The 9276-nt window shown below is 33.9% G+C and overlaps 1 pseudogene; it reads right to left on the reverse strand.

Moving 5' to 3' along the window:
* Window positions 1-7542: 7542 nt before the first annotated feature.
* LOC129763897 (U4 spliceosomal RNA) lies at window positions 7543-7752 on the reverse strand (annotated as a pseudogene).
* Between the last annotated feature and the right edge of the window lie 1524 nt (window positions 7753-9276).

A 9276-nucleotide genomic window follows, 5' to 3' on the forward strand; every position in this document is an offset into this window, starting at 1 on the left:
CTACATAATTGAGGTAGAAGTGACTAAATTAATAACAAGTATTTAACATTTGTGTACTTATTAAATTTGCACATGGGTGTCGGCAGGGTGGAATTATTTTTACTTGTAAGAGCAGTGATAAATAACTTGTAAGGTTATGAATGATAAACGAGATTTTTCAAAATTTTTGTTTACTTTAGATATGTATTTACTAAACAATGTGCCTGAGTTTTGTGGCTGAGAGCAGACAAATTATCGCAAAGAGTTAATATTTCTAAATGAAGCATTTTTTTGCTTTCAAGTATTACTCTCATTATAGCGAATAATATTCTGACGAATCATAGAAATCATTTTTCAAAGCGCAGAATTAACTATCACTATCATCAGAAGCATAAAAATTAAAAGTAAACAAATACTGCTATCTATCCACTTCTATTTTTGCAACGGGCGAAAGTGTTTGATTTTGCAAAAAAAAAATCTTCGCTTCAATAACCGTCTAAAATACTCTTCAGCTTTAAGACTTTTAAGAGGGTTTCCATTGAAAAGAGAGATATTAGTGTGGCTGTGATGGAAAAAAATGAGTCAGGTGCTCGGAGGTAAATGAGAGGCAAAAAGTTGATTAACATAAGCAAAAATAATGAGCTCGTTGATTTGTACAGGTACCACATAAAAAAAATGAGTTTCTTCTGACTGATGCCTCTGCTGCAATGATGTTCGAATTGTGTATACCCCGAGTGAGGAGGCTGAATTCGTAGGTATTTATTTCTGTCAGTGCCTTACATTTTTAATGTTTTCGGTTGAGTTTACTTTCAATTAAATGTTAATTACTGTTGACGAACTGAATACTTTCACATGGACTGTATTCTTGAATAAGCTTTGCATTTATTCTGGAATGGGATCCTATGAAGCTACTCGACTGTCACATGCGAAATACAGAAATTGACTATTCGTGCAGCCACCAGTGACGGTTAATCGGTTAATCAAAACACAGGAAAATTTGGAAAATAATATTTGCAGATGTCAACTTTTTTTTTCTCTTTCCATGGTATTACTTGCGTCATTTTTATTAGTACTTAGTTGAGATTTCTATGTCAAATAACACGCCTTGAATGTATTCTGAGTGGCTAGCTCTAGAAAACGTGTGACTACAGTGCAAGCCGTAGGAAATTTTTTTTGACGAAAAATTCCCCCGACCAGAACGGGAATCGAACCCGAATCCCCGGCATGTTAGGTGATGTCGGTCCAGTAGCAGTAGAATTTTATAAAAAAAATCATTTTTGGAAAAAGTCTACCCTGCCGAGTAGACGGATCAAAATGCAAAGATTATTTTCACCGACCGACTGTTCGACGCGTGTTTTCGAGCGTTCAATAAAGTTAATGTTGATTCCAGTCATTCCAACTTTTCAATCGTTCCAGAGTTAGGATACAAAATATAATTCAAGGGGGGAACCTTGTGCCCTCAGATATGTTGCCCTAAAAAGATTTTTCGATATTTAATTTGGTTGGAGAGTTACAGCCAAATGTACGAAGTCACCTCAAGGGATATAGTATTGCTGTACGAATTTTTAAACGCGTTTTTCTCGAAACCATTGTTTTCCAACTGATGATATCGATATCTCAGGATTTACTCGACGGATTTGGCTAAAATTCAGTATCAGCATGTAAAAATGAATTATCTATAGCCGTTTTTTGAGGTTTTTAGGTTTGAGGTTATTTCTTTAGATTTTCTATGGACTTCTAAACAGAGATTTTTCATGAAAAATAACTCATTTTTAACAAAAATAACCGCCAATTTGGCATTTTTTAGTGTTGTCCTAAAGTTTCAAAATATTCATTAAAATTCGTTCTGCGAAACCCCGTTGCTACCGATTTTCAGACATCATCTACGCATCTAGCTGTCAACAGCGTAGTAATCATTATTCGTGCACTGAAAAAATGAAAAATACATCTTCAAATATACCTTAAGGGAGTGTTCTAGTCTAGAAATTTGAAAAAATTTAAAAAAAAATTTCATCATATTTAAGTAGTTTAGGCATTCAAGAATATACCCTAGAAAGGACTTATCGAAAATATTATTATTTACCGAGTTTGAGCCATTTTGGTGATGCGGTATCTAACCTGGTACGGCCATAACAATGAACTTCAAACGCGTTTTTCTCGAAACTAGTTTTTTCAAACAGGCGTACACGATATCTCATGTTCTACTGAACCGATTCATGTCGAATTTATTTGGATACAATCTACAGGCATCTCTCTATCGCATGAACCTCTAAAAAAATATTTCTTAAATTTTAGTATTTAAAAAAAACGGGAAACGTGAGAAAAAACGTTTTAAGCCGCATTTTGTTTTTCAAACGGCCGCCATTTTGTTAAAAAATATGCTTTTGACTTGTCCGAGGTTCATGCGATAACGACATCTTTACTGATTCTGTTCGATTTTTTTTGTTTCATATAATCAAAAGAACTGGAATCGTTTACGCCATGTCACTACTTTTTTGACCCCTCCCACTTCATCAGCTCATAATTATTCTCGTTATGAATATTTTTCTCCGCACAATTTTTGCTTTTTGTTAAAAGTTAAATGAACAAATAACGATATAATGGATAGTAAAAATATTCATTCTTTTATTTTTACGGAGCTCGGAGAAACGCCCGAAATTCGTGTCTCTATACTAGAATACCTCCTTAACACTTTGAGGACCGGGAAGAAATATGTAAATATGTAAGCTAGGAAATGCCAGGAAATGCCGCTGAATGTGTTTTACATGAAGCTCCTGCTGCGACTTGTCATTGTGAAAATCGCGCGGTAGAGCCGTCAAGTTTGTTTCCACGCTAAGACATACGCATGGAACCGCACGTTTTGAGTTGTGTGAAGTTGCTTGCTTTGCTTGCAAGTTTTTAAGAGGCCTTAAACTATGCAGTTCATTCGCCTCTATGTGTGAAGTTAGCGGATGAAAGTTCAGCGAATAAAAGTTTTTGTTGCGTGCAAGTTTCTACTCAACGTCTTGCTCGATTTAATGAATAATGAATTATTTCAATTGAAATAAATTGATTGATTATCAAGTAACAACCTTCAAAATCATGCTCATTAGATAGTGAATTGAATCATTCATCTTTCCACATAATTTTATTTTTTTCTTGATCGTTACATAGAAAAGTTATAGACAGAATTTTGAAAAAAAAAAAATTTGTTCGAATAGAGTTATCGAAGTTATTCGATAGAGAAATATTTCACCTATCTTCCAGCCACAATTTCATTAATCGGAAAAGGGTCTGAGAAAAGTTATAGGCCAAGTTGTATGGGAAGGAGCGAGTAATCGGTTTTCTACCTTCCTAACCATAAAATTAGGAAATTGTTCATATATAGTTATAAAAATATAGTTAAGAATTCGGCTTCTTAAAACTTATGTAACTGTAAAAACAAACGAATTAATAAAAAATAAGTTGTATGGGAGAAATTAGTTATTTTAAAGAAAATTGAAAAAAAAGTTATTTGAAAGGACCGAAACACATTCTCGAGATAGTACTCAATCGATAAATAATATATATATATTTATCTTTGGCCAAGTTTTCATTGGTCGGAAAAGGGTCTAAGAAAAGTTAGAGGCCAAAACCTGTACAACTTGTATGGGTGAAATAAATTGATTTAAAGAAAATTGAAAAAAGTTATTTGAAAGAACCGAAAACACATTCTCGAGATAGTACTCATTCGATAAAGAATATTTTTATTTATCTTTAGCCAAATTTTCATTGGTCCTAAAAGGGTATGAGAAAAGTTATTGGCCAAAACGTTCACGAGTTGTACGGGGGAAAGGGTCTGGCTGGGTAAGGAAGTAAAAAGTAAAAAGGAAGTAAAAATTTCTATTGTATAGGAATATAGACTATTTTTCGAATCCCTACCCATAGGATCTATGGTGAAAAACGTACCTTTCAATTTTCAGCACGCCATTCTCATAGCTTTGAGATAAAAAATTGAAAAAAATACTGAGAGTGCACCTCACTATGATATATCGCGAAATATAATCAAATGCAAATTCCTAAAAAATGGAAGTACTATAAAATCTTGAAATATTGATTTTTTTTAGTATTTAGAGATTCAGTACTACTATAATTCGTATTTAAATGTGTTCCTATGCCTTTTATAGATATGTGTGATTTTTGTCAGATAATAATAAGATAATTCTCCTATATGGTTCACTATAAGAGCTATAGTGAGAAAATTAGTTTTTATTTTTTTTTCTCCATTCTCAATAGGCATGGAAATGAAAATTTTCGAAAATACTCAAAGTACATCTTCTATGGTGTACCGCGAGTAATTATAATAAAATTCTATCCCCTGCTTAAAAAAATCCTGGGTGTATAGAATTTATTAGAGTTTTCAAATCTGTTTTTCGATTATTATTTATTGAACTATTTATTATCGAATTCGAAATTTTTCGTTCATACAATAATATCTCAGTACTGAATGGTCCACAACAACGTTATAGAAATCAAATGAAAGATAGTTGATTAAGTTCATTGGATTTGCTATTTTTGAAATAAAAAAAAGAAATCGATTTCTCATTTCTTCACGATATTTTTATCAGGTGGCAGCGAAAAAACATTTTGTTTGTTGGTCCAAAAAAAATGATCTGTGCAAAGTTTCAGCTCGATCGGACATGATTTCGGCGTGCCTCAAAGCGCTCAAAAATTTGATTTTCGATTCTCGAAAATCTTCCAAGGGAGGAGTAAAGGAAATTTGGAAAATCGAATTTTTTTTCGATGCCAAATGACTTAAAAATGCAAAATGTACATGGTCGATTTTTGTAATTCGATGATTAAATTTTTCCCATATATCCATTGCCACCCTAATCTAGATACATCGAAATACAAATTTCTCTGTACAATATTCCGTGTAAATCACTGTAAATTATGCTTTAAAGAGATTTATATCCCATCTTCACGCGTTGATATTTCACTATTTTGAAGCATTTCAAAAACCGCCTAAAAAGCTCTGTTCCTTCATTTTTGTTCGAGTTTGAAAAAGTTCCATTTCCATTTTCGATAAATTTATTAATTTCCCTCCTTCAACTTGTATACATTTTTGGCCCATACCTTTTCTCAGACTCTTTTCCGGCCAACGAAAATTTGGCTGAAGATGGATAAAAGTATTCTCTATTCAATGAGTATTATCTCAAAAATGTGTTTTGGGTCCTTTGAAATAACTTTTTAAAATTTTCTTTAAACTAATTAATTTCTCCCATACAAGTTGTATAGGTTTTGGGCTATAACTTCTCTTACACCCTTTTCCGACCAATGGAAATTTTGCTAAAGATAGCTAAAAATATTCCATATCAAATAAGTACTATCTCGAGTATGTGTTTTGGGTCCTTTCAAATAACTTTTTTCAATTTTCTTTAACATAATCAATTTCTCCCATACAACTTGGCTTATAACTTTTCTCATACCTTTTTTCGATTAATAAAATTGTGGCTGGAAGATAGGTAAAATAGCTTCGATAATTCTATTCGAATAACTTTTTTTGATTTTCAAAAATTCTGTAAATTTTCTTATACTGACCCATACTCGCGTTATCACGTAACTTTTCTCTGTCACGATCAAGAAAAAAAAATAATTATGTGGAAAGATGAATGATTCAATTCTCTATCTAAGGAGCATGATTTTGAAGGTTTTACTTGATAAACAATCAATTTATTTCAATTGAAATAATTCATTATACATTAAATCCAGCAAGACGTTGAACAGAAACTTGCACGCAACAAAAACTTTTATCCGCTTATTTCACACAGGTCCGTAGAGAAGGAACGCGAAAACGAGAAATCTCGTAGAGGCGAATGAACTGAAAAGTTTAAACATTTTTAAAGCCAAAAAGAAGAAGAAGAAATCTCGTGAGCGGTTCGCAATGTGTTAAACAATAACCAAAATATACAAACACTTCACTTTATTCTTAACATCCGAAAAAAATCCACGAAAATTCATTATTTTTCGACCTTTTAGACAAAAGGCCCCCGTAAGTTCTATTGTTTTTCCTGTCCGTATAGCTAAGTTAAAGACGATGTTGAAGGAATGAAATATATTATTAAAGCTTCAGCTTCCAATATGTTTTTCCGACGTGGAACTCGGAATGAAAGATTGAATGAAAGTTGTTGGACAATTCCTTGAGTGACATATTTTCTTCGATTTTTTAAAGAAGCATGAATCCTCTCGGAAGAGATGTATGATTTTATTCACGGTCCCGATAAAACTTGAAGAAGTTGAAATCATATGAATAATGATAGCCGTTCACATGGTCAGTTGTATAAATTAACCTTTTTGTTTGTCATTTTTGTAATATTTTCACAGGCAGGAAATTGAAAAGAAATGCACCAACGAAAACTAAACCCCGTGGTAGCTTCCCAAACAACAGTTCCATTCACCGAGTGCGGCGTCCTATAATTAACGAATTATGCGATAAATCATCACTTTGTGCTCGTGTAGCAGTGGTTTCAACCAGCGAATAAAAAAAAAGAAAAAAAAAATGAACCACGCAAGACATAATTTGTTAATAAATTCACACTTCATCAGAGTGCAAAAAAATCATAATTCTTGGAGCGCAACATAAAGGCACTTGCACAGAATTCTTTATTCGACCACTGCGAACCCTCGTTAAGTGCCAACCGCAGAGGAACCATCCAGAGCATGGTGAGGGCACATCGCAGAAACATCACGAACGGGAGCGTTATATGTATGTGTATTATGTTTCGATGCTCCGTTTTGAAGTGGCCATCACTGGGAACGACAGCAGGCTTCATTGCTTTGATGACGGGATGAATGCTGGTTTGGGAACGCAAATTAATTCGACTCAATCATCTTCACTTGGTTTATTAATATTTTGCGGCGAATGTATACGTGGAAAGCACGGACAGCAGCGAAAAACCAAAAAACGTGATATGCGAACCTTCTACAGACAGCACAAGTGGACGCGTATACCAGAGGGGAAAATCAACATTGATGGATGCTAAACTGGACGTGAACTGGCAGTGATAACAGCGATTGCTTCAGCTATCATTTTATTTGTTCTACCGGCCATGTACCGAATCGCTTCAATGCTTTTGGGTTGTGAGGATGGCAATCGTACCATTTTGGTGTTGTGGATGATATTTGACATGGTGCGTGACGCACTGTTCACATGGGGCATGATTTATGTGACTTTAAGTTCCCCATACCTGAATGAGTACTCGCGCTCTTAAAAGTTAAATTTAAAGGACAATTGATAGAAGAATCAGTTGCTACTAAAAAACTCGAAACGGTTAAACTTTTGATAACTCATACACCCTTATTCTAGTTTTCGTTCGAATCAGATACGATCGAAAGATTCGTATCCCTGTGTGTGTCCGAAGCACGAAAAATTGCTCGTTCGAACGGACCAATTGCAGATATCGTCGAATGTGTTAAAGTGCGAAAAATGTTATTGTTAGCATCGGTTTGACAATTCGAATATCCAAAATATCTTACATCCTTGTGCTGATCCAAGTTCCTGATTGGCTAGCTGAATAAGACCAGCTCAATTTGATATATCGATAATCTAAATCGGTTTAGTAGTTCAAAAGTTATTAATTTTTGAAAAGAATGGAAAATGGAAATATCTATGATATAACCGCAAAGTTGACGTGGGACTACCTTAGCTTAGCATTAAGTTTTTGTATTGATTAAATTTCGGATCTTTTTTTCAACTAGCAATAATCGCACCTCGGTAAAACCTCATTGGTTACGATATCGCCACTGCGCAAGGCTAGTAAATTTCTGATTGAATGAAACAATTTCCGAATTCAATTGAATTCAATATATTTGCTTTGTGAGTAAAGAGATTGAATAAATGACATGTGCTAGTTTATGTTCTTCGTTACAAGTAAATTTAATAACAGTTCATTTACGTTTGGTATGATGCCTAGGACAAAATATGTGAACGGAAGAATTATCAAACGATTATTTCCCTCTGAAGTTTGCATCTCTCAAGTGTACGTACTTCTCGAACCGCGAATTTGCTTGAATTGATGAACTTCAGGCGCTCAGTTTCGATTTTGACATGTACATCGTACGCATATTGTTTACTCAATAGGCGTTATCGCAGCAAATTATTATCAACGTTTCGCTTAGTCATCAAATGTTATGCGTACAAATTCAGTGAGCAGAAGATATGAAGACATATCCTTCAATGCAATCTTGAATAACCGAACCAAAGCGTTGTTTTCGTATCCGCTTTTGTAATCCATGTTAGGAAAACACGTTTCGAAGTGCAAAAAAAACTTGCATGTGCCGAAGTACCCCTGGCTTGCATGAATCAATAACTTCAACTTCTACTTTTTATACTATAGAGGCTTTAAACTTGAAAGTTCATTCGCCTCTAATGCATGCACGATTTTACCAGGTTCCTAAATTTAGAAGACCGTGTTAAGGAAACATATTCTCAGCCATTCCATGCCAAACCGATATAGTGGTTCTCAGATTTTCGACAAAAGTGGTAATTTTGTTCTTTATTACAAAACATTAGACCCGTATATCTTTTTTTTACTAGGGTGCCCATTTTTAGTTTAGGGTGGTCCGAAAATAATTTTTTTTTCACTTTTTCCCAAAAGTAATTTTTTTTCAAAAATTCATAATATTTGGACTACCGAACCGATTTAGATGATCGATATACCTAATTGAATCCAATAATCTAGCCTTTCAGAAAAAGCTTTCAAGAAAAAATATAAAAACATATAGCGCCCTCTAGTCCAAAGCCATGAAAACAATAAAAAACGGTTACAATCAATAATTACGAAAATAAAATCCATCTTTTTTTGCAAGTTCAATTTTTTTTTATGAAAGGCTAGTTCATTGAATTCAATTCGATATGTCGATCATCTAAATCGGTTCAAAAGTTCAAAAGTTATGAATTTTTAAAGAAAGTAATTTTTGGAAAAAGTGAATTATTCGGACGACACTAAAATGGAAATGGTCACCCTAACGAAAAAAAAGAAATACGATAAAGAACGAAACTACCTCTTTTCATAGAAATCTGAGAACCACTATCGATTTGGCATGGTACAAAACTACTCGTAGTTTGCATTTATTTGCAAGGCCGATTTCCCCAGATACCTTGGTTTTGAGGTCTGTGTTAGGCAAACACATTTCTGTCGGAACAAAAATAACCCCGACCTGCATTAATTTGCAATGTCAATTTTCCCAGACACCTTGGTCCTGTTTGTGTTGTTGTTTGTGTTGAGGAAACACATTTCAGCTGAAACAAAATTGCCCCCGACTTACATGAATTTACAA

The sequence above is a fragment of the Toxorhynchites rutilus genome, chromosome 1 (assembly GCF_029784135.1).
Source record: "Toxorhynchites rutilus septentrionalis strain SRP chromosome 1, ASM2978413v1, whole genome shotgun sequence".
Classification (NCBI taxonomy): Eukaryota; Metazoa; Arthropoda; class Insecta; order Diptera; family Culicidae; genus Toxorhynchites; species Toxorhynchites rutilus.